Consider the following 23,951-nt stretch of genomic DNA (forward strand, 5'->3'; position numbering starts at 1 on the left):
CCACCCCTGTACCAGGCCTCTATCCTATCTAATAAAAGAGTAATATGCAGATTGATCATCACTGCAACACACAATATAGCTGCCCCCATGTGGTCAAAGATCCTGCCCCCATGTGGACACAAGATGGCCACCACAAGATGGCCAGCAGGAGAGGGCAGTTGGGAGGCAACCTGCCTGCAAGGGAGGGCAGTTGGGAGGCACCCTGCCTGCAAGGGAGGGCAGTTGAGAGGGACCAAGCCTGCAAGGGAGGGCAGTTGGAGGTGATCAACCCTGCAGGAGAGGGCAGTTAGGGTGACCAGGCCGGCAGAGGAGGGAAGTTGGGGGCAAACAGGCTGGCAGCAGAGTGGTTAGGGGGTGATCAGGCTGGCAGGCAGAAATGGTTAGGGGCAATCAGGAAGGCAGGCAGGCAAGCAGTTGGGAGCCAGCAGTCCTGGATTGTGAGAGGGATCCCATATTGGAGAGGGTACAGGCTGGGCTGAGGGACAACCCCCCTCCATGCATGAATTTCGTGCACCGGGCCTCTAGTATTAAATAATGCAATAAGAACCACAGGAATTATAGGGAATGTGGGGTTAGAGCTCAATACTCAAAAACTTTGTCAGAGACATCCTATATAATAAAAGCCTAATATGCAAATCGACCAAAGGGCAGAACAACTGGTGCAATGACTGGTCTCTATGATGCACACTAACCACCAGGGGGCAGACGCTCAACGCAGGAGCTTCCCTCAGCCTGCAGGCCCCAGGCCAGTCAAGGTGGGTACCAGTGGGGCCCCCCAATCGCCCCACCGGTTGTCCCGCAGAGGGAGGCAACCAGCCGTGGCGGTGGGGGGCAGGGCCAGCGAGTGGTTGGCATCAGGCCTGCCAAGGCAGGTGCCAGCAGGGGCCCCCCGATTGCCCCGCTGGTTGCCCCACAGATCGGCCCTGATCGCCAACCAGGCCTAGGGACCCTACCCATGCACAAATTTTGTGCACTGGGCCTCTAGTTTTTTATAAAAGGTAGGAACCTGCCCTGGCCAGTATGCTCAATTGGTTGAGCATCATACCATGCACCAAAAGGTTGCTGGTTTGATTTCTGGTCAGGGCACATGTCCAGGTTTTGTGTTGGGCGCATGATGGAGGCAACAGATTGATATTTCTCTCACATTGATGTTTCTCTCTCTCTCAAATCAATAAAAACATTTTTTTAAAGGTAGGAACCTAATAAAAACAGTAGCAAAGTTTTACACATGTTAAATGGTTAGAAAATATGTAAATACTACAATAATTTTGGCACTTCATCTTGAAATAGACCTCACATTTCTTGTGAAAGTGGGTATTAGAAGAGTTGTAACTTGTGAGTTATTTTGAAACAGCAGAAATAGGGTTATCTGAAATCAGCTGGAAAGTTGTAACATCAAATATGGATGGAGGTAACATTTAATATATGGTACACTGAGATGGCTAGTAGGTGTTGTAGGTGTGTGCATATGTGCATTTTGTATATTCCTTGTGGCTTGGTTCAAATGGATGGTTTTCTGCATTCATGTAATGTTTCTCATGAATGAAATTGCACAAGAGCAAATGAGAAAACTGCATTATGCTCATACTGTTCCCTAATATATTAATCATGTTAGAACAAATTTGTGTTCTCAAAACACGTTTTATAGCAGAAATGACTATTACATTTACATCATAAAATACATGTATATGTACACTGAGTGGCCAGATTATTATGATCTCTGAATGCATAATAATCTGGCCACTCAGTGTATATCCTATATAATAAAAGTCTAATATGCAAATTGTTCCCTCGACCAGGAGTTCAACCAGCAGGTAGGCCAGCCAACTGCCCATGTCCCCTCCCCCTGGCCAGGCTGGCTGGACCCCACCCATGCATGAAATTCATGCACGAGGGAGGGGAGGGGTGTCCCTCAGCCCAGCCTGCACCCTCTCCAATCTGGGATCCCTCTCACAATCCAGGACTGCTGGTTCCCAACTGCTCGCCTGCCTGCCTTCCTGATTGCCCCTAACCGCTTCTGCCTGCCAGCCTGATCACCCCCTAACCACTCCGCTGCCAGCCTGATTGATGCCTAACTGCTCCCCTGCCGGCCTGGTTGCCCCCAACTGCCCTCCCCTGCAGGCCTGATCCCTCTCAACTGCCCTCCCCTGCCGACCCAGTCACCCCTAACTGCCCTCCCCTGCCAGCCTCATTGCCCCTAACTGCTTTCCCCTGCAGGCCTGGGTCCCCCCCCCCAACTCCTCTCCCCTGCAGGCCTGGTCACCCCTAATTGCCTTGTCCTGCAGGCCTGGTCCCCCCCTACTGCTCTCCCCTGCCGGGCTGGGTCCCCCCCAACTGCCCTTCCCTTCAGGCTTGATCACCCCTAACTGCCCTTCCTTGCAGGCCTGGTCCCTCCCAACTGCCCTCCCCTGCTGCCCATCTTGTGGCAGCCATCTTGTGTCCACATGGGGGCAGCCATCTTGTGTGTTGGAGTGACAGTCAATTTGCACATTACTCTTTTATTAGATAGGATAGAGGCCTGGTGCACGGGTGGGGGCTGGCTGGTTTGCCCTGAAGGGTGTCCCAGATCAGGGTGTGGGTTCCCTTGGGGCGTGGGGCAGCTGGGCGAGGGGCCTGTGGTGGTTTGCAGGCCGGCCACGTCCCCCAGCGACCCAAGCATAGGCTGGAAGCAGGTATCTGGGATTTATTATCTTCTATAATTGAAACTTTGCAGCCTTAAGTGGAAGCCAGGGCAGGCCAGGGTGGGCGGGAAGCTTGGCTTCCTCCATCGCTGGAGACAATCCAAGACTCCTGCTTGCTCCAGCTCCATGGCCACTGCCATCTTGGTTGGGTTAATTTGCATACTTGCTCCTGATTGGTTGGTAAGCGTGGCTTGTGGGTATAACGGAGGTATGGTCAATTTGCATGTTTCTCTTTTATTAGGTAGGAAATATATATATATATATATATATATATATATATATACACACACACACACACACACACACACTGAGTGGCCAGATTATTATGCGTTCAGAGATCATAATAATCTGGCCACTCAGTGTATATATACACAGGGTGAGGCAATAGTAGGCTTCCAGTTGTTCAGATGGAAAAGAATACAATCCTATATAATAAAGAGGTAATATGCAAATTGATGGTCACTCCAACACAAGATGGCCGCCCCCATGTGGTCAAAGATGGCTGCCACAAGATGGCCAGCAGGGGAGGGCAGTTAGGGGTGACCAGGCCGGCAGAGGAAGGCAGTTGGGAGGGATAAGGCCTGAAAGGGAGGGAAGGTGGGGGCAATCAGGCCTTCAGGGGAGAGCAGTTGGGGGGGACTAGGCCTGCAGGGGAGAGCAGTTGGGGGGGACCAGGTCTGCAGGGGAGGGCAGTTGGGAGGTACAAGGCCTGCAGGGGAGGGCAGTTGGGCGGGACCAGGCCTACAGGGGAGGACAGTTAGGGGTGACCAGGCCTGCAGGGGATGGCAGTTAGGGGCGACCAGGTCTGCAGGGGAGGGCAGTTGGGGGCGACCTGATCGGCAGGGGAGGGCAGTTAGGGACAATTGGGCTGGCAGGGCAATCGTTAGGGGGTGATCAGGATGGTAGGCAGAAGCAGTTAGGGGCAATCAGGCAGGCAGGCAGGGAAGCGGTTGGGAGCCAGCAATCCTGGATTATGAAGAGGGATGTTGACTGCCCACCTAAATGGGCAGTCAGACATCCCTCAAGGGGTTCCAGATTGGAGAAGGTACAACTGGGCTGAGGGACACACACCCGCTCCCTGTGCAAGAATTTCATGCACCGGGCCTCTAGTAATTAATAAATAGTAACACAAAAATAAACTGCATTTACATGTACTCCCAACTGTAAACCTATTTTTGCCCCATCCTGTATGTTATAATATGCTAAAAAGTATTGTGGATCTATTGTAATGCTAATTTGTGATAATTCCTGCCAGGTACCAAAGAGCATTACAGACCCAAGTCCAATTTAAATTAAAACTCTACTTGTGGAGTTTAGTTTGAGCTGGTAACCAGGAATTTTTAGGGAGATTTTAACACTATCTAGGGCTGTACACTTCTCCAAAATGGTCACTGATCAGGGCCCCTGCACTTTATAGAATCTAAGGAATTTTCACCAGTCCTCATTTCTCTCCATGTACAAGTTTCTATGCCAGCAGAAATCCATGGATACTCCTAAAGTATTCAGTGACTTTAGCACTTGTTTACCTCACAGAGTGTACTTGTTTTGTTTCTAGCCCCAGTTTTCTTATAGGTTCATCCATTTATTATAAAGGGTTTTTAAAATACTGAATCAGTAGTTTATATATTTGGTGATCTGTAGCCTATTATATTGTCAGAAATGGAAATCTATTTAATACTTCTGCAATTGTTTTATAAAACTTAAATCAAGGTATTATATTTTCTCTTGATACATTTTATTTTAGTGTGTTACTATAGTCTACATGTCTGTCAAGAGCACTTACAATCTTGATTGAATTATTATATTAGCTTACCTTAGAAATTGTGTGTCATCTGCAAATTCATTTCAACTCTCAGCCTTCAATAAAGTCACTGACCAACACAGCTTCTGAAAAAAGTAAAAGATTCAAAATTAATTTTGAAAATCTTTACAGCAAATTCATCATATTTTTTTGTTATCCAGTATATACCAGAATTATAAAATTAAATTTCTATCATAATCTTATACAGAAAAATCAAATTAAAATAGGAATATACCTCTACCCCAACAACTTCCAGTGGTAGATCTTTTAAAAAGTAGTTGTAAACTGAATGCAAATATTTTATCAGAAATGTGAAGGTGTGACCTGTGTGAGGGAAACTCTAGCACCTCTCAAATCTACATAGCCCTCACCTTCTACAGGAGGAAACACGCTTATTTAAACTAGTATGAAAAGAATATACAATGCTTAGAAGAGCTTTGTAAGCTTTGCATATTCTTTTCATACTAGTGTCACACAGAGAAGCTTTGAAGGGTGTTTTGCTTTTAACAGCATCATGAAAACCCATGCTCACTGGTTTTTGTTTCCTTTTCTGCTTTGTCATACTTTTAGTTCATATCTTTTAATAATTTCAGTCATGAATAAAACATTTGTAAAATTTTTATCTCCAAAATCAATATAAGGACTTGTGTGTGTCAGTGTGTGTTTACAATTTACCATCAGAAACAAGAGGAAACATACACTGCTCTCCTTTAGTATACTGCTCTTGCATGAAGAACGACAAACCACTAACTGTGGTTCTGCATCTTTTATTTTCTGAGCAGCAACTACAGGTTTAAATAGGACATTTAGTTTTTTATGTTCTTTCTTCTCAATATATGATGTATATCCTGCAATAATGTAGTAGAAAAAGCACTGGCTTTGGAATCATATAGATCTCATTTAAATCTCAACTGCTCTAAACCTCATAGGAAAATATCATGAGTCTTTTTTGAACTGACTTTTTTTATACTGCTTGATGACCTGCTTTTTTAAATTTAACAATATATTAACTACTTTCCATATCAATATACGAGGCTCTCTGTTATCTTTTTTATGCTGCATAGTAATTTATTTTAAATTAACTTAAAATTTTTCTATTCACCTTTAGAAAAAAATTTATTTTAATTTACTTTATTGTTGAAAGTATTACAGATGTCCCCATTTCCCCCCTTTACCCCCTTCTACCCCCTCTCACCTCACCCCAGGTCTTTACCTGTCTATTGTCTGTGTCCATGGGCAATGCATGTATGCATATAAATTATTTGATTAATATCTTCTCACCCTCCTTCCGCCTTTAAATTGATTTTTAGAGAGAGAGAGAGAGAGAGAGAGAGAGAAACATCAATTTGTTATTCCATTTATGTATCCATTCATTGGTTTATTCTTGTATGTGCCCCAACCAGGGATTAAACCTGCAATCTTGGCATATTGGGACAACACTTTAACCAAGTGAGCTACCCGGCCAGGGCCAATATTATGAGTCTTAATGGGTAGCGGCAAGAGCCTAATGATATAGCAGTAAGAGCTATCTATATATATAAAAGGCTGAGTGACTGGCCGACTGGCCGAAGGCCCAGTAGGTATGACGCGCACTGACCACCAGGGGGCAGATACGCAATGCAGGAGCTGCCAAGGGACAGCAACTTTGCAGAGTGCCCTCTCGCACTCCAGGACCCCTCGGGGGATGTCCGAGAGCCAGTTTCGGCCCGATCCCCTCAGGCCAGGCCAAGGGACCCCACCGGCCAGAGGGATCTTGCTCACTCTGCAGACACTCTTCGAGCCCTGGTGCTGCCCCAGGTGTGGCCGGCCGGGGAGGGACCACGGGAGGTTGGCTCCAGGGCACGTCCGGCCCTTTTCGCCCAGTCCCGCCCTGGCGGCCACCTTCTAATTAATTTCTTTTCAATGTGCACAAATCCATGCACCGGGCCTCTAGTATCACTATAAAGCAGGAACAGCACTATTCCTGCCACATAACATGTACTCTATTATGTTAGCTGTCCTATTATGTAATTTTATATTCATTCCCGCTTTACTCAATCTGTCAAAGGGCTTTCCAGACTAAATTTAAGTTATAAGAAAGTTGATATAGAAGTTGATATATCAAATAAAAATTTGATAAACTTCTAAGACTTTATTCAATAATTATCAACTTTTTGCAACACTTATTTTACCAAAAATATACATAAAGTATGTTAAAAATAGCAATACAACAATATTACTGAATATATTCCATTAAGAAGGCACGGCCCAAAATCTATATTCTAAAATCATTAGAAATTGTTCCTTTTCTTATGAGCTATGTCACCAAAATGCTGTAATTCTGTAAATGTGTTTCAGTTCCTTTTTAGATTTTTCTTCTTTCTACCTTTTAATTTTATTTTTGAATATATAAATATCCATGATTTCAAGATCAAAATTATATAAACAAGTTATATTTAGAGCAATCTCTCTTCCATTGTTGGCACCTTTCCCGTTACCTCCTTCTACATATAGATTACTCTATATGCTATTCTCTTCCTTTGTTTCTTTTTCTACTTCATAATATATTCTGGGGGTCATTCTATATTGGTACATGGAAACTTTCTATATCACTTTATGACTTCTGGGGAAAAGGGTGACTTGAAAGGGACACCATCGACCTGGAGATAGTTCCATTGTTGCATGTACTTTAATCAGTTCTCCATTAATAGGCATTTTGGTTATTTCTAATCTTTTGCTAATTCAAGTAATGCTGTTGTAACTAACCTTATACAAATGACCATTTATATTTTATGCCAGTGTGTTTTTAGAACAAATTCCTTGAAGTTAAATGCTGGGTTGAAGGATAAATGTATACAAAATTTTGCTGGATATAGCCAAATTCCCTCCTGGACCTTTATATCCTTACCAGCAATGCCTCAAAGTGTCTGTTTCCTCATAATCTATAGAGCCTATTATATACTTTTGATTTTTGGTGAGAAAGGCTTTAGTGTAACTATAATTTTTAGCATAGATTTCACTTGCATTTCTCTTTGTATGACTAAAGTTCAACATCTTTTATATGTGTGTCATCTGCATTTCTTTTTCCATGAACTCTATTTTCATCTGTTTAGCCCACTTTCCTATGGGGTTGATAGTCATTTGCCTTGATTTTTAGGTTACTTCCATTGAGATTACCTCTTTGTGGTATAAGTTTAAATATTCTTTCCACTTTGTCGTGGCATTTTCATCATGAAATTTTTGTTAATATAGTGGCATTTAGCATGGTTGTTATTTTTTTTCTGGGATTGAATCATAGTTATAAAATCCTTGGCTTACAATTTCATAGATTTTAAATTTGTTCAATAACTGTTTTGTTTTTATGTTTCTGTTGAGAAGTTTGTTGCTAACCTCTTTTTTATGACTGGAAACCCAGAGGAATTTTTCATTATCTTCAAAGTCCAATAGTTTTGCCAGGACATGACTCAGAGTTGACCATTGTGGACCAACTTTTCCAATACACAAGCTTTCTCAATATGTAGATGTAAGTCTTCTGTTACTTCCAGAATGTTTTCATGGATTGAAGTTTAAAGATTAGCGCTACTATTGTTTTTCTTCTTAGGAACTTTAATTTTACATATTGTCTATATCAATCACTTTCTGTCTCTTTTTACCTTTCTTCATTTAATTTTCATTCTTCTGGTTGTCTTTATGTCTTTCCTCAATGCCCTTTATATTCAGTCAAATTTCTTCTTCTTCAGGTACCTTGAATGTTAGCCTCATTTTAAAAGATGATTTTAAAAAAATATATTGTTAGCATTATGTCCCCTATTTCCCCCCCCACACACTTTGTCCTCCTCCACCCAGGCCCCACCCCATCCCAGGCCTACCTTACACTATTGTCTGTGTCCATGGGCTATTTATATATGCATAAATTTAAAATTCCCACTCCCTCCACCACCTTCCCCTCTATAATCTGTCATTCAGTTCCATGCATCCATGTCTCTGGACCTATTTTGTTCATTAGATTCTATATATAAGTGAGATCATATGATATTTATCTTTCTCTGACTGGCTTATTTCATTAGCATAATAATCTCCAGGTCCTTCCATGCTGTCTCAAAGGGTAATGGATCCTTCTTTTTACTGCTCAATAGTATTGTTCTGTAGTTTTTTTTTAGCTCTGTAGTTGGATGTTTTGGGGGAGACTTCATCAACTGAAATATTTTGACTCTCATTTTATGTTTCCTACTTATAGCAACTTTACATGGGCCTTGTCTACCATTTTCTGTTCATTTTGAGTGTTTTTATTTTCCTAAACCAGTTAACAATAGTACATAAACAGGAGTGAGGGATTTGGAAGAATTAGTGGACTTTCTAGTTCAATAGCACTTCGTGTTGGTATATAAAAGTACAGTGTTTTAAATCAATGACTCCTTTTGGGTGTGGAGGTAGAGAAAGGATGATCTATCTTCGGTTTCTCCAATTCCTACTACCTCTTCTTTCTCTTTACCACCAAGCCTCTAGGTAAATGATGCCTCTTCCAAGTCATCTTCTTTTCCCAGAAGCAGTGCCTTTCTGAAACTTCCTCTTTGGTCCCATGCACTTTCAAGGTCCTTTTGTTTAACAGCCCTCAAACCTCGTGGTATTTCCCATTTAGCGTGGAGCTTTCTTTTTCTTGAGTTAATCTGCATTCTATTGACCCTAGCTCCTACTTATCTCTCCTGTTCTGAACAATTTCAACCTCACTTGCCACTTCAGCATAGGTTCCACAGCTTGCTCTGCTACATTTCAGTTTATTTCCCTACATACCCATAATTTGATACTGTTAGGCAAGGGTGGTGGTGGTTTAATCTGCTTCATTTATAGATCTGTATGGTATTTCAAAGGTGTATGGATTTAGACAGTTGTCATCATCTTACAGAAACCTGAAGTCAATTTTTATATTTTAAATTCATTTTCTAGTTTTATTGCATGTAGTCAGATTTTTGTTTGATATTTTAGTTATTGGAACTGAGGTTTTCGTTATGGTCTGGTATAAAATTGACTTTTGTAACTGTCTCCTGTGCACTTGAAAAGATGTATTCTCTATTTGTGGATCTTTAATATAAATACTAGAGGTCCGGTGCACAAAATTTGTGCACCGGGGGGTGTCCCTCAGCCAAGCCTGCACCCTCTCCAATCTGAGACCCCTCGAGGGATGTCTGACTGCCCTCCCCTGCCGGCCTGGTCACCCCTAACTGTTCTGCCCTGCAGGCCTGGTCACCCCAACTGCCCTCCCCTGCTGGCCTGGTCCCCCCCAACTGCCCTCCCCTGCAGGCCTGGTCCCCCCCCAACTGCCCTCCCCTGCAGGCCTGGGCCCCCCCCCAACTGTCCTCCCCTGCATGCTTGGTCCTCCCCCAACTGCCTTCCTCTGCTGGCCAGGTCACCCCTAACTGCCCTTCCCTGCAGGCCTGATCATCCCCAACTGCCCTCCCTTTCAGGCCTGGTCCCTTCCAACTGCCCTCCCCTGCTGGCCTGATCACCCATAACTGCCCTCCCCTCCCAGCCATCTTGTGGTGGCCATCTTGTGTTCACATGGGGGCGGCCACCTCGTGTGTTGGAGTGATGGTCAATTTGCATATTATCTCTTTATTATATAGGATGTGAGAACTACCTTATTGTTTATGTACTATGACTAATTTTTTTTGTCCACTTAACTGGACTTACTTTGAGAGAAGTGTTAAAGTCCCCTTGGCAGGTTTCTATTTCTGCATACATCTCTAGTAATTTTTATTTTATGAGAGCTGTTGATATGTCATTTGGTAAATGAACATTTCAAAAAAATATTCATGGGAGGACGGAATAGACGGACGTGTCCCAAGCCTTTTCGCAGAGCAGATAGAATGAGCAGCTGAATCGAATAACATCCACCCCGAACTGGTGAAGGAGACACAGCTGGTGAGACAATTCACAGCTGGGAAGGGCAGAGGACGCCTGGAGAAGGGTAAAATCAAGGACCTTGGCTGGAGAGAACTGCCAGACCTCTAAACCCAGAGGGTCAGAGGCAAACAGCACCGAGCCGCGTACCTTGGGATAGGCACAGCGTCTGACTGTGGTAAGGAGGTCTGCAGGATGGCTGGTGGCAGGGGATTCTAGATCTGGGTCCACAGTCATGAAAGACTGAGCCCAGAGGGGGCAGCCTGGAGGGCTGCCCAGACCGCGCAGTGCCGGCAGTAGAGGGGTTCGCAGAGGCGTAGCTCTTTCCCCTATTTGTGGCCTTTGCTTTTCTTCACTGAACCTAGTTCATAGGACCTTTTGGATATGGAATTCACCCGTGGCTGAGGTGCAGGAGAAGGTGCAGACTTGTGGAGTCTTGGGAGAGGAGAGGGTCCAGGAGAAGTGGCAGTGAGTCTGGCGCTGAGTCATACCTGATGCATGGGACCTGGGAAGCCATTTTCTTCTGAAGAGATAGTCCCTCTCCCTACAGTCTCCAGGCAACCAATGCAGCTACACCCAGAATATACCGTGAATGGTAAAAAGGATTAAAAAAAAAATCTGAAGAGTCCCTGAGAGTCCTCAGGGACTGGCCTAAAGAGAAGCCTTCAGTCCCAACAACAGGAAACTGAGAAACCGCAGACAGTACAGAAGACTGGGATCTTAAGCCAGCCAAAGGAACGACACTTCACTTTTTCATTTTTATTTTAATGTTATTATTATTTTGTTATCTTTTCCTTTTTTCATTTATTTTCTATCTCTTTTCACATTATTTTTCCCTCATCCTAATTTATTTTATTTTATTTATTTTTTATCCCATTTTTAATGAATTTTTTTGTAAATTTATTATTATTTTCTTCACTTTTGCTTTTTTTTTTTACCCACTCATCCCCTTTCTACTTCCTCTATACTGAACTGAGGTCCTCCCCATATTCATCCAATTCTTAACCTTAGTTTCTGTATGTAAGATTCTGCCCCCACCTTCTTTACTGGGTATTTGGTGTTTGTTCTGGTCTACCTGTTTTGGTTTACCTGTATGTTCTCTGGTATTTTCTCCGCACATATATTTTTTTTCTTTTTCTTCCTTTTCTTTTCTCTCATACCATTTTTTCTCTCTTCGATATCGTTTGTGCTCTCTTTTCTCTCCCCTAATTCTCTTTTCTCTGATGGTCACTTATATTGGGGTTACCGGTGTTGTGAGAACATTCGTGTTTTGTTCCCTTTGTGTCATGTCTTGTTGAGGTGAATTTTATCCTGTCCAACCAATGTGCAAGCCACATAACCAGACACCCGGAGAGGAGACTCCATCCACGAACAGGACAATAATACTCCATACCCAACTACAGAGAAAGGAAGAAGGTGGCAGTGAGGGAGAGAACGTGAGTGAGGGAGCAAAGGAGGAGTGTGTGGTCATGTGGGGGGTGTGTGTGTGAGTGAGTCACAGTTAGATCCTACAGGACCTTTGGGGACAGGCTGACCGGGCTCGCCTAACTAGGCAGCCTCTGCTACTATTGCAAACAGTCCCGGAGAGGCCAGCTCTTCCTCAGAGGCCTCGCCTTTTTGAAGGGGAGAGCTGCTGTGACTAGGAGCCCAGCCTCACCTCAACCCAGGGTGCTCTCAGACAACACCTGGGACTCTACAGCCACCCCTGCCAGGGACCTGCTACATCAGCTGTGGTCCCACAGTCACCAAGACTCCAACCACCCCGGGTGCAGGCTCCTGTGAGTTCCGAAGCATGCTCTCCTCTGACTGGACCAATGCTTTAGCCCAGGGCACTGTGACCACGTGAGCAGCAGACATGTTAGCAGCCCGCTCCTATCTGAGGAGCAGCAGTCCCGCGAGCAGCCCACCCCAGGCCAAAGAGCAGCAAGCCCCCACCCGAGGAACAGCAGCCACACGAGCAGCCCACCCATGAGTGAGGAGCGGCAGCCCCTCACAGCCTGCCCCCATCTGAGGAGCAGCAGCTGCACACAGCCCGCACCCTGCACCCATCCGAGGAGCATGAGCCATGTGAGCAGCCCACTCCCATCCGAGGAGCAGCAGCCACGCAAGCAGCCTAACCCCCGTCCAAGGAGCAGCAGCCATGGAAGCAGCCTGCCCAATCCAAGGAGCAGCAGCTGTGTGAGCAGTCTGACCCTGTCCAAGGAGCAGTAGTCTCGGGAGCAGCCCATCCATGTCCGAGGAGCAGCAGCTGTGCGAGCAGCCTCCCCCCACCAGCCAGAGGAGCCATCAATACAGCGAACAGCACCCACCAGAGGAACTGCTGCCAACTGAGGAGCAGCAGCTGCCATGATGGACTGAGGAACAACCACTGCCTGAAAAGCCACTGCCACCCAAGAAGCAGCTCCTGCACAACTCGAAATCTAGATCCTTCGGTGAGAACAAAAATGGGTAGACAAAGAAACCCCCAAAGGAAAGAAAAGGAGGAATTGCTAGAAGAGCAGCTAAGTGAAACAGAGGCATTCAATATGTCAGAAAAAGAATTCAGAATAAGAGTCATACAGTTCATAAACCGGAGGGATAAAAAAATCAAAAACTTATGTAAGAATCAAGAAGAAATAAAGAGTGATATAGCTGCAATAAAAAACACCATGGAAAGTTTCAACAGTAGACTAGAAGTGGAGGACTGAATTAGCAAATTAGAAGACAAGGAAGCAAAACACACCCAAACTGAACTACAATTGGAGAAAAAAATTAAAAGAGAGGAGGAAAGCCTAAGGGAGCTACGGGACAACATGAAACAAAGCAACATATGAATAATAGGGTGTCAGAACAACAGGAACAGGAGCAAAGGTTTGAAAACCTATTTGAAGAAATAATGTCAGAAACTTCCCTGATGTGGGGAAGAAAAAAGTCACACAAGCACAGAGAGTCCCAAACAAGATGAACTCAAAAAGACCCACACAAAGACACATCATATTTACAATGGCAAATGTTCAGGACAAAGAATCTTAAAGGCTGCAAGAGAGAGACAAAAAATTATGTACAAAGGTTTTCCCATTGGATTATCAAATGATTTTCAACAGAAACACATCAGGCCAGAAAAGAATGGAAGGAAATTTACAAAGTGATGGAAAGCAAGGGACTGAATCCGAGAATACTCTATCCAGCAAGGCTATCATTCAAAATTGAAGGGGAAATAACGAGCTACAAAGATGAAAAAAGCCTAAGGTTGTTTATCACTACCAAGCCAGCAATGCAAGAAATGCTAAAGGGGCTGGTGTAAAAAGAAGAAATAAAAAGGTAAGAAGGAACACAGGCACAAAAAATAAAAATGGCTACAAACAAGTATGTATCAATAATAACTTTAACCGTAAACAGACTAAATGCTCCAATCAAAAGACATCAAGTGGATGAATGGATAAAAAAAACATGACCCATGTATATGCTGTCTACAAAAGACCCACATCAGAACAAGGGACTCACACAGACTGAAAGTGAAGGGATGAAAAAATAACTTTTAGGCAAATGGAAATGAAAAAACAGTGGGGTAGCAATACTTATAGCTGACAAAATAGACCTCAAGGTGAAGGCCATATCAAGAGATAAGGAAGGCCACGTCATAATACTAAAGGGATTGATACCACAAGAGGATATAACCAAGATAAACATATATGCACCCAATGCAGGAGCACCCGAATACATAAAAAAACTCCTGGAAGATATCAAGGGAGAGACCAACAACAATACAATCATAGTAGGGGACTTTAATACACCACTGACATCACTGGATAAATCCTCTAGACAAAAAAATCAGCAAAGAAACAGCAATGTTAAATGGCTCAGTAGATCAAAAGACTTAATTAACATCTTCAGAACATTTCACCCCAAAGCCATGGAATATATGTTCTCAAGTGCACATGGGCATTTTCAAAAATAGACCGCATATTGGGTCACAGGCAAAGTCTCTCCAAATTCAAGAAGATTGAAATCATATCAAGCATCTTCTCAGACCACAATGGCATAATCTACACTAATAAAAGAGTAAGATGCAAATTGACCGTACATTCACAACACCCACCAGCCAATCAGAAATGGGTATGCAAATTAACCCAACAAAGATGTTGGGTTAATTTGCATACGCAGGCGCTGAGCAGCTGGGGGTGGGACACTTGCATCATCGCCATGGTGATGACACAGGTGTTCCACACCGCCCCAGCCGCTCCGGGCCTCTGGACAGTGTGGGAAGGTGAAAAGGCGGCTCTGGGCCGGAGCGAAAAGGTGGCTCCAGCCAGAGCAAAGGCGGTGTCGGCAGCCAGGATAAGGAATGACCATTCTTGCACGAATCTTCGTGCATCGGGCCTCTAGTATTAGAAATAAATTAAAATAAAAACAATCCAAAAAATTCAAACACTTGGAAGCTGAATAGCATGCTATTAAACAATGATTGGGTTACCAAAGAGACCAAAGAAGAAATTAAAAACATCCTGGGTTCTAATGACAATGAAAACACAACAATCCAAAATTTATAGGACACAATGAAAGCAGTCTTGAGAGGGAAGTTTATAGCTTTACAGGCCTACCTCAGAAAACAAGAAAAAATGGTACTAAATCATCTAACTCTATAACTTAAAGAATTAGAAAGAGAGCAACAAGAAAAGCCTAGATTGAGCAGAAGGAAGGCGATAATAAAGATCAGAGCAGAAATTAATGACATAGAAACCAAAAAAAAAAAAAAAAACAATACAAAAGATCAATGAAACCAAGAGCTGGTTCTTTGAAAGTATAAAAAAGATTGATGAACCTCTAGCCAGACTCACCAAGAAGAAAAGAGAGAGGACCCAAATAAACAAAATCAGAAATGAAAGAGGCGAAATAACAACAAACCCCACAGAATTACAAAGGATTGTTAAAAAATACTATGAACAACTCTATTCCAACAAACTAGACAACCTGGAGGAAATGGATATATTCCTAGAAATATACAACCTTCCAAAACTCAATCAGGAAGAATCTAAAAATCTCAATAGGCCGATAGCTATGGAAGAAACTGAAGCAGTTACCAAAAAGCTTCCAGCAAACAAAAGTCCAGGGCCAGACAACTTCACAGGGGAGTTTTACCAAACATTCAAGGAAGAACTAAAACCTATCCTCCTCAGACTATTCCAAAAAAATTCAAGGGGAAGGAACACTTCCAAGCTCATTCTATGAAGCCAGCATTACCCTAGTACCAAAACCAGATAAAGACAACACAATGAAAGAGAACTATAGGCCAATATCCCTCATGAACATAGATGTCAAAATCCTCAACAAAATTCTAGCAAATCAGATCCAGCAGTACATCAGAAAGATCAAACCATGACCAAGTAGGATTTATCCTGGGGATGCAAGGATGGTACAATATCCGCAAATCAATAAACGTGATACATCACTTAAACAAATTATGAGATAAAAATCACTCAGTCATATCAATTGATGCAGAAAAAGCATTTGACAAAATCCAGCACCCTTTTTTGATAAAAGGTGGGAATAGAAGGATCATACCTCAACATAATAAAAGCCATTTATGACAAACCCACAGCCAACATCATACTCAATGGGCAAAAACTAAAACCATTTCCCCTAAGCACAGGAACAAGACAGGGATGCCCACTCTCACCACTCCTGTTCAACATAGTACTGGAAGTACTAGCCGTTGCGATCAGACAAGAAGAAGAAATAAAAGGCATCCAAATTGGAAAAGAAGAAGTAATACTATCCTTATTCACAGATGACATGATAATTTACATAGAAAACCCTAAAGACTCCATCAAAAAATTAGTAGACTTAATAAATGAATTCAGCAATATAGCAGGATGCAAAATTAACGCCAAGAAATCTATGGCATTTCTATACACCAATAGTGAACTTACAGAAATAGAGACTAAAAAAGCAATCCCATTTACTATCACACCAAAAAAATTAAGATATCTAGGAATAAACCTAACTAAGGTGGTAAAAGACCTGTATGTAGAAAACTACAGGACACTGAAAAAAGAGATGGAGGAAGACATAAAAAGATGGAAGAACATACCGTGTTCATGCATTGGTAGAATCAACATCATTAAAATGTCCATACTACCCAAAACAATGTATAGATTCAATGCACTCCCCATTAAAATACCAACGGCATAGTTCACAGACCTAGAATGAACTCTCCAAAAATTCATCTGGAATAAAAAAAGACCCCGAATAGCTGCAGCAATCCTGAGAAAGGAGAACAAGGTAGGTGGGCTCTCAATACCATATATCAAGCTGTATTACCAAGCCACTATTCTTAAAACTGCCTGGTACTGGCACAAGAACAGACATATAGATCAATGGAACAGAACAGAGAACCCAGAAATTGACCCAAACCACTATGCTCAATTAATATTTGACAAAGGAGGCAAGAACATACAATGGAGTCAAGACAATCTCTTCAATAAATAGTGTTGGGAAAATTGGACAGATACATGCAAAAAAATGAAACTAGACCACCAACTTACACCATACACAAAAATAAACTCAAAATGGATAAAGGACTTAAACATAAGACGGGAAACCATGAAAATACTAGAGGAATCCAAAGGCAACAATCTCAGACATATGCCGAATCAATTTCTTCACAGATACAGCTCCTAAGGCATGGAAACTAAAGAGAAAATAAACAAATAGGACTACATCAAAATAAAAAGATTTTGCACAGCAAAAGAAACCATCAACAAAACAACAAGAAAGCCCACTGCATGGGAGAACATATTTGCCAATGTTGTCACCAATAAGGGTTTAATCTCCAACATTTACAGGGAACTCATACAATTTAACAGAAGGAAGATAAACAACCCAATTAAAAAAATGGGCAATGGACCTAAATAGACTTTTCGAAAGAAGACATAAGGAAGGCCACGAGACATATGAAAACATGCTCAAAGTCACTAATCATCCGAGAGATGCAAATCAAAACAACAATGCAGTACCATCTCACTCCTGTCAGAATGGCTATCATCAACAAATCAATAAATGACAAGTGCTGGTGAGGATGCGGAGAAAAAGGAACCCTCGTGCACTGCTGGTGGGAATGCAGACTGGTGCAGCCACTGTGGAGAACAGTATGGAGTTTCCTCAAAACACTAAAAATGGAACTTCCATTTGACCCAGCAATCCCACTTCTAGGAATATATCCCAAGAAACTAGAAACACCGATCAGGAAGGATATATGCACCCCTATGTTCATAGCAGCACAATTTACCAGAGCTAAGATTTGGAAACAGCCTAAATGCCCATCAGCAGATGAGCGGATTAAAAAACTTTGGTACATCTACACAATGGAATACTACACTGCTGCAAAAAGAAGGAATTCTTACCATTTGCAACAGCATAGATGGAACTGGAGAGCATTATGCTAAGCGAAATAGGCCAGTCAGAGAAAGATAAATATCACATGATCTCACTCATTTGTGGGTTATAATGAACATAAACTGATAACAAAAACAGATCCAGAGACAAAGAAGCATTGATCAGACCGTCAAACCTCAGAGGGAAGGTAGGGGAGATTGGGGGTAAGGGGGAGAGATCAACCGAAGGACTTGTATGCATGCATATAAGCCTAACCAATGGACACAGACAACAGGGAGGTGAGGGCATGAGTGGGGGATGGGTGGGGGGTAATGGGGGCATAATGCACATATGTAATATCTTAATCAATATAGAAAAAAATTCATTGTGAATGTAGCCCTTAAGCTATAAAATATTCTTCAACTTTTTGAGCTAAATTCTGCCTTTGTCTGATACCAAGATGATGAACTCTGATTTTTAAAAAGTTGCATTTATCTGATATATCTTTACCCTTCCCTTTATTAAAATTAATTCACTATTATTTATACTTTATACAGCTGTGTCTTCTGTATACAGCAATCATTATGTTGAGCCCATTTATGTTTATTAACCTGGTATTCTTGGTGTTGTGATGTTTCATGTCCTATTAATTTTTGTCTGTGTACACACAAATAAGTATAGAGAAAGTGTATATATCACTATGTGTTCTGTTTTATTTGCTCTTTTTAGGGGAGGTTTCTTTCAGTGTTTAGTTGTGTATTTTGTTCTTGGGGTTAATTCTATAGTGACATCTTTATGTAATACTGTTCATTCCCTCCCCCTCTTAGGATAGCATTAGTTCCCTGCTATTAGCAGTAACAAAATTAGTAACTTTCTCTAACTTTCTTTATCCTCCACCATCTACTTTTGATCACTGGTACAATTTTTATTAGTGTTTTATCTTATATTTCAAAGTACACTGAGTGGCCAGATTATTATTATCTCTGAACGCATAATAATTTGGCCACTCAGTGTATATACTATACAAAAAAGGCTAATATGCAAATTGTCCCCTCGACCAGGAGTTGGACCAGTAGGCAGGGCAGCCAACCGCCCATGTCCCCTTCCCCTGGCCAAGCTGGTCGGACCCCACCCATGCACGAATTCATGCACCGGGCCTCTAATATACATATACTAGGGACCCGTTGCAGGAATATTTCCTGCAAGACTTCTGGCGGGCTTCCCTCCCACCCCCCCACCTCTCCCACTGTGGCGGGCGGGGCGGGGCGGGCCGAACAGGCGGGGCACCTCCCGCCCATCCCGCCCACCCAACCCAGCCCACCTCGCCCCGCACTCCCGACCCTCTGCGCCTGCTGACGCAGCTGCCTCTGTGGCCGTGCGCTGCCACTGCCTCTGATCACCCCGACCTGTAGCGCACGCTGCCGCCGCCTCCTCGGCCCCTCGCGTTGCTGCTGCGTGCCCCACCTGCCCACATGCCCCACCACACGCCACCCGCCTTGCCACACCCCGCCCGCAGCCACCACCGCCTCCAAGGCCACCGTGGCCTCGCACACCGCCCACCACGCCCTGCCTGCTGCCTCCACTGCGCGCCCCGCCCACCGCCGCTGCCACCACTGCTGTGGCCGCATCTCCGCTGCTCACACTGCCCGCCACCACCTCAGAGGCAACCATGCCGCGTACGCCACAGCTGCGCCGCCGTCCACCCGCGCAGCAGCCATGCTTTCTGCTTTCTTCACTCCTCCCTCCCTCAGCATATGCAAATTAACCGCCATCTTGTTCACTCTGATTGGCTGTGGGCATAGCGAAGGTACGGTCAATTTGCATATTACTGCTTTATTAGATAGGATATACACTGAGTGGCCAGATTATTATGCGTTCAGAGATCATAATAATCTGGCCACTTAGTGTATGTATACTTAAAGTATGTTTAAGTTTCCATCAATCAGCTTCAAGTGCTATCCTTTTCCTCACAAATAATTCTTAAGAGGAAAACCACCACCATACTCTACTTTTCATTTACTCTCCTTTCCCCTCCCATTTTTTGTTTAGGTTATACTATTTCTATCTTGTTAGACTATATAACATTTACATACCTTCTATCATCATTATTTCCATCTTTTAATCTTAGTGCTATGAGAAATATATTCAATGATCACCACTTGACCTAATGTTGAAGATTCTAAAATCATTTCTTGGTTGTCTGAACTCTGTTCTCTAGTATATTCTTCAGGAAGAATTCATAGGAACAATATTCCTCGAATTTTCTCATGTTTATAAATGTTTGTTGATGCACTGAATTTTTAAAAAATCTTTTTAGTGATTTCAGAGAAAGGGAAAGAGAGATAGAAAAATCAATGATGAGAGAGAATCATTCACTGGCTGCCTCCTGCACGTTACCCCATTGGGGATCGAGCCCGCAACCTAGGCATGTGCCCTGACAGGGAATCGAACCTTGACCTTTTGGTTCATAGGTCAACACTCAATCACTGAGCCATGCCAATCGGGCGATGTCCTGAATTCTTGAAAGATAGTCGAAATAGGAAATATTTCCTTGGGTATTTTTAGACAATATCGGGCGCATTCAGGGTGGTATGGCCATAGACTCCTTGGGTATTTTTAAAATATTGCTTTATTATCTGGCATAAAATGGGTTACTGCTAAAAATCTAATCCAATCTGATTTTCTTTCCCAGTTGAATTGATCTTTTTTCCCCTGGATACAAAAAGGTATTTTTGTGTTTCTAAAAAGCATTGTATAAAAATACATCTCAGTGTTAACTGTTCTGGGTTGAATTTTCCAGATTCACAGTATCTTTCAACATATACAGATTTAAACATTCTCTAACATCAAGTGTTCTTGAATTATAATTCTAATAGCTGTTCTGTTCCATTACTTTTTAATTTTTTAAATAATTTTTTAAATAATAGTTTATTGATTTTTAGAGAGAGAAGGAAGAGAAACATCGATGTGAGAGAAGTATCGAGATTGGCTACCTCTTGCATGCCCCCTACTGGGGACTGAGCCCACAAGGCATTGGCCCTGACTTGGAATCAAATCGGCAACCTTAGGTGCACAGGACACTCAACCAACAAAACAACACTGCCCAGGATTGGCTTACATTTTTTGTGATAACACAAAATTTGTCCTTTTAAGTGTATTTAAGTATGCAATCCCTGGGCATTAAGTATATTCACAATGTTATGTAACCATCACCATTGTGCTTTGATTTACATTTGGGTAACTAATACATATATTTTGGTTCTCTTTGCCTGTCTTGTCACTTTTCCTTTACTCCTGTAAAAAAAAAAAAAAAAAAAAGAATCTTAAATCAGTTTGATTTTCTTACATTTTCTTCTTTCGACTCTCCATTTCTCTTACTGTGTTTTCTATGATGTACATTCACTCGTTTTCTAATTCCATCATCACTTTTTCCTAATTCTTTCTTCATTTGACAGCTGTCATTTCACCATCCTTCTATGGCTAGTCATCTCATTTCTGAGCTCCTTTAATTTATGATTTGTATGGTTTTTCAAAGGTTTAATCTTTTCCTTAATTTCTCTTGGCTTATTTTAAAATATATTACTATTTTCATTTGTCTTATGGTCACTTTTTTTTTATGTGTTTTCCTTATATGATGGCTCATTTTGAAGTTGTTTTTCTTTTAACTTAGTATATAGTTACATCAGAGTCCATTTTCCCAAATATTTGTGTTATCCTGGACTGAGAGGTTCATTCTGTGTTACGTATGGACATATTGAATTTTTAAAAATCCATTCTTCAGTTGAGAGACATTTGGGTTGTTTCCAGCTTTTGGTGATTACAAATACAACAGCTATGAACATTTGCAGAGAAGTGAATATAGGTTTTTGAGAATAAACAAATAATCTTTTCTGTCAAAAAAGGGAGTGTAGGCAACCGCCATTTTGGCCCGTGTGACTTGGCAACTGCCATTTTGAAACAACAAAGGTCAACCCCTCCCTTTCTCCTTTAGCCAATGGCACAAAACTGTGAACCTAAGCTTCAATCAAGAGTGAGAAACAGATCAGGTGCATCAGGTATAAAATCCCAGCAGACTGCCTGCTCAGTGTATGTGCTGCCAGACTCTGTATTGGTACCTACCCTTCTGCAGAAGTAAAGGTATTTAATGCCTTGCTGCCTCGCTCCCGAGTATGCTGTGTGTTCTACCAGGACCCCTGATTTTGGGGCTCACCTTATTTCTAACAGGTTTTCATTTCACATTTCATGAGAAAAGCATATAAAAGTAGTGGCATCACTCGGCCAGCATAGCTCAGTGGTTGAGCATCGACCTATGAACCAGGAGGTCATGGTTTGATTCCCAGTCGGGGCAAGTGCCCAGGTTGTTGGTTCAATCCCCAGTGTGGGGCATGCAGGAGGCAGCCCATCAATGATTCTCTCTCATCACTGATGTTTCGAATTCCCTCTCCCTTCCTTTCTGAAATCAATAAAAATATATTTTAAAAAATAGTGGCATCTCATTATGATTTCAAATGCAAATTGAAATCATAATGTAATGCCACTACATATCTCATATAATAAAAAGAAAAACTGATAATGTCATTGCTAGCAGGAAAGGGGAGCTAATGGCACTCTCCCAATTTTGCTGATAAAATTCAACCTAGGAGAGGAATTACTAGGTCTTATAATAAGGGTGTTTGTTTTTTTAATATTCACCCAAGGATATGTTTCCATTCATTTTTACAGAGAGATAGTATAAGTACAAAGTAGTCCCTAGATCTGCAAGTTTTAATAATAGGCTATAAGGTACCAACCTTCTCTTCCCAAATAAAAGTACAAAAACTTACCAAAACCATCAAAAATTCATGAAATCAACAGAAATGATGAAATTGTCCCTGGCCAGTGTGGTTCAGTTGGTTGGAGCATAGTCCCGTGCACCGAAGGGTTGTAGGTTCAGTTCCTGGTCAGGGCACAAACCCAGGATATGGTTCCATCCCCAGTCGGGGTGCGTACAGGAGGCAACTGATCACTGTTTCTCTTTCACATTGTTGTTTCTCTCTCTCACTCCCTCTCTAAAATCAATAAAAAAGCATCTTGAGGAGGGGATTTAAAAAAAAAAGAAATGATGGAATTGTTACTTAAAACATATACCAAAAAAACATTATGAACATTAAGACAGAGAACAAAAATTCTACTCCTATTGTGTTAGGCAGTTAGACAGACATGAGCAGAGCAAGGACAATGGAGCAGGTACAAAAGGTCACCAGGGTGGGAAGCCCTACGTGCCTAGGAAAGGACAGTTGTAGGGTGAGACCTTGCTCCCAGGGTGGATTTTCCTGCCTTAGAATATCTCTTGTCCTGCAGTTTGGACCCCCTGACCTTTCCTCCCAGGAGAGAACATCTAGGCCTCAGTTGTATTTCAGCTTCAGGGCCATAAAAGTAACAAAACCAGACCAGCAATCCCATGGATGACCTCAGGACCAGCTGCATTGGATCATGACCCCCTGCCCTGGTGCCAACCAATCAATCAGTGGAGACCTAGATCCTGAAAGGACACACCTGGAAATGAAAAGCTGCTGAATATTCTATTGAGACCTTCCCCTGGGACCTCCCCTAAAATCTCCACCCTTAAAACCCTTAGGTCAGAGGACCCAGTGAGCTCTCCTTCCAGGGAGCATGCCCTCGCCTTTCCCTCTGCACTCCCCACCCCAGGCTCTTTACCAGCTTCCTCACTCCTAAGCTTCAAGGGTCCTTCCTTTGCCTCTATAACTTATTTCCTAAGCCCATTTCTTCTAGGAAGTACTTTTTCTACATCTGTGATTAGCTAAATAAATGTTCTCTTACAGTTTGGGTCTTGGCTCTGAATTCTTTCCTAGCCAGAATTCAAATACTGAGGTGGCTGAACCCAAGTCTGGTCTGACCCCACTGGTCTAACACCTGGTACAGTTCCCACTGCCTACAACTCTACTACCACTTAGAAATAGTCTGTGTGCCCTACCATAATACATTTTGTTGTTGTTGTTGTTGTTGTTGTTGTTAATGCTCACCCAAGGATATTTTTCCATTGATTTTTGGGGACAGTAGAAGACAGAGGGAAAGACAGAGAAACACAGATGTGAAAGAAAAATTGATTGGCTGCCTCCTGCAAGAGCCCTGACCGGGGAGGAACCTGCAAGCAAGGTTGACCAGAATAGAACCCGGGACTCTTTGGTCCACAAGCCAAACCTGACAGGGCCTACCATAATACATTTTAACCTTTAATG

General features: G+C 42.5%; 1 protein-coding gene across 6 annotated transcripts in view; it reads right to left on the bottom strand.

Annotated features, from left to right (window-relative positions):
• The window catches only part of CAB39L (calcium binding protein 39 like), a 172,035-nt gene that overhangs the window by 136,308 nt on the left and 11,776 nt on the right, over nucleotides 1–23,951 (bottom strand). For 4 of the 6 annotated variants that reach the window (XM_079779126.1, XM_079779122.1, XM_079779123.1 and 1 more), the window contains 2 exons: nucleotides 5,696–5,774; nucleotides 4,495–4,568 (listed from right to left, as the gene is read on the bottom strand). The gene's annotated coding sequence lies outside the window, so the exon portion shown is untranslated. Of the gene's footprint in view, nucleotides 1–4,494; nucleotides 4,569–5,695; nucleotides 5,775–8,114; nucleotides 8,137–23,951 lie in introns of those variants that run through there. The other 2 variants (XM_079779125.1, XM_079779127.1) reach the window with 2 other exon arrangements.

This window comes from Cnephaeus nilssonii (genome assembly GCF_951640355.1).
Source record: "Cnephaeus nilssonii genome assembly, chromosome: 8".
Taxonomy (NCBI): Eukaryota; Metazoa; Chordata; class Mammalia; order Chiroptera; family Vespertilionidae; genus Cnephaeus; species Cnephaeus nilssonii.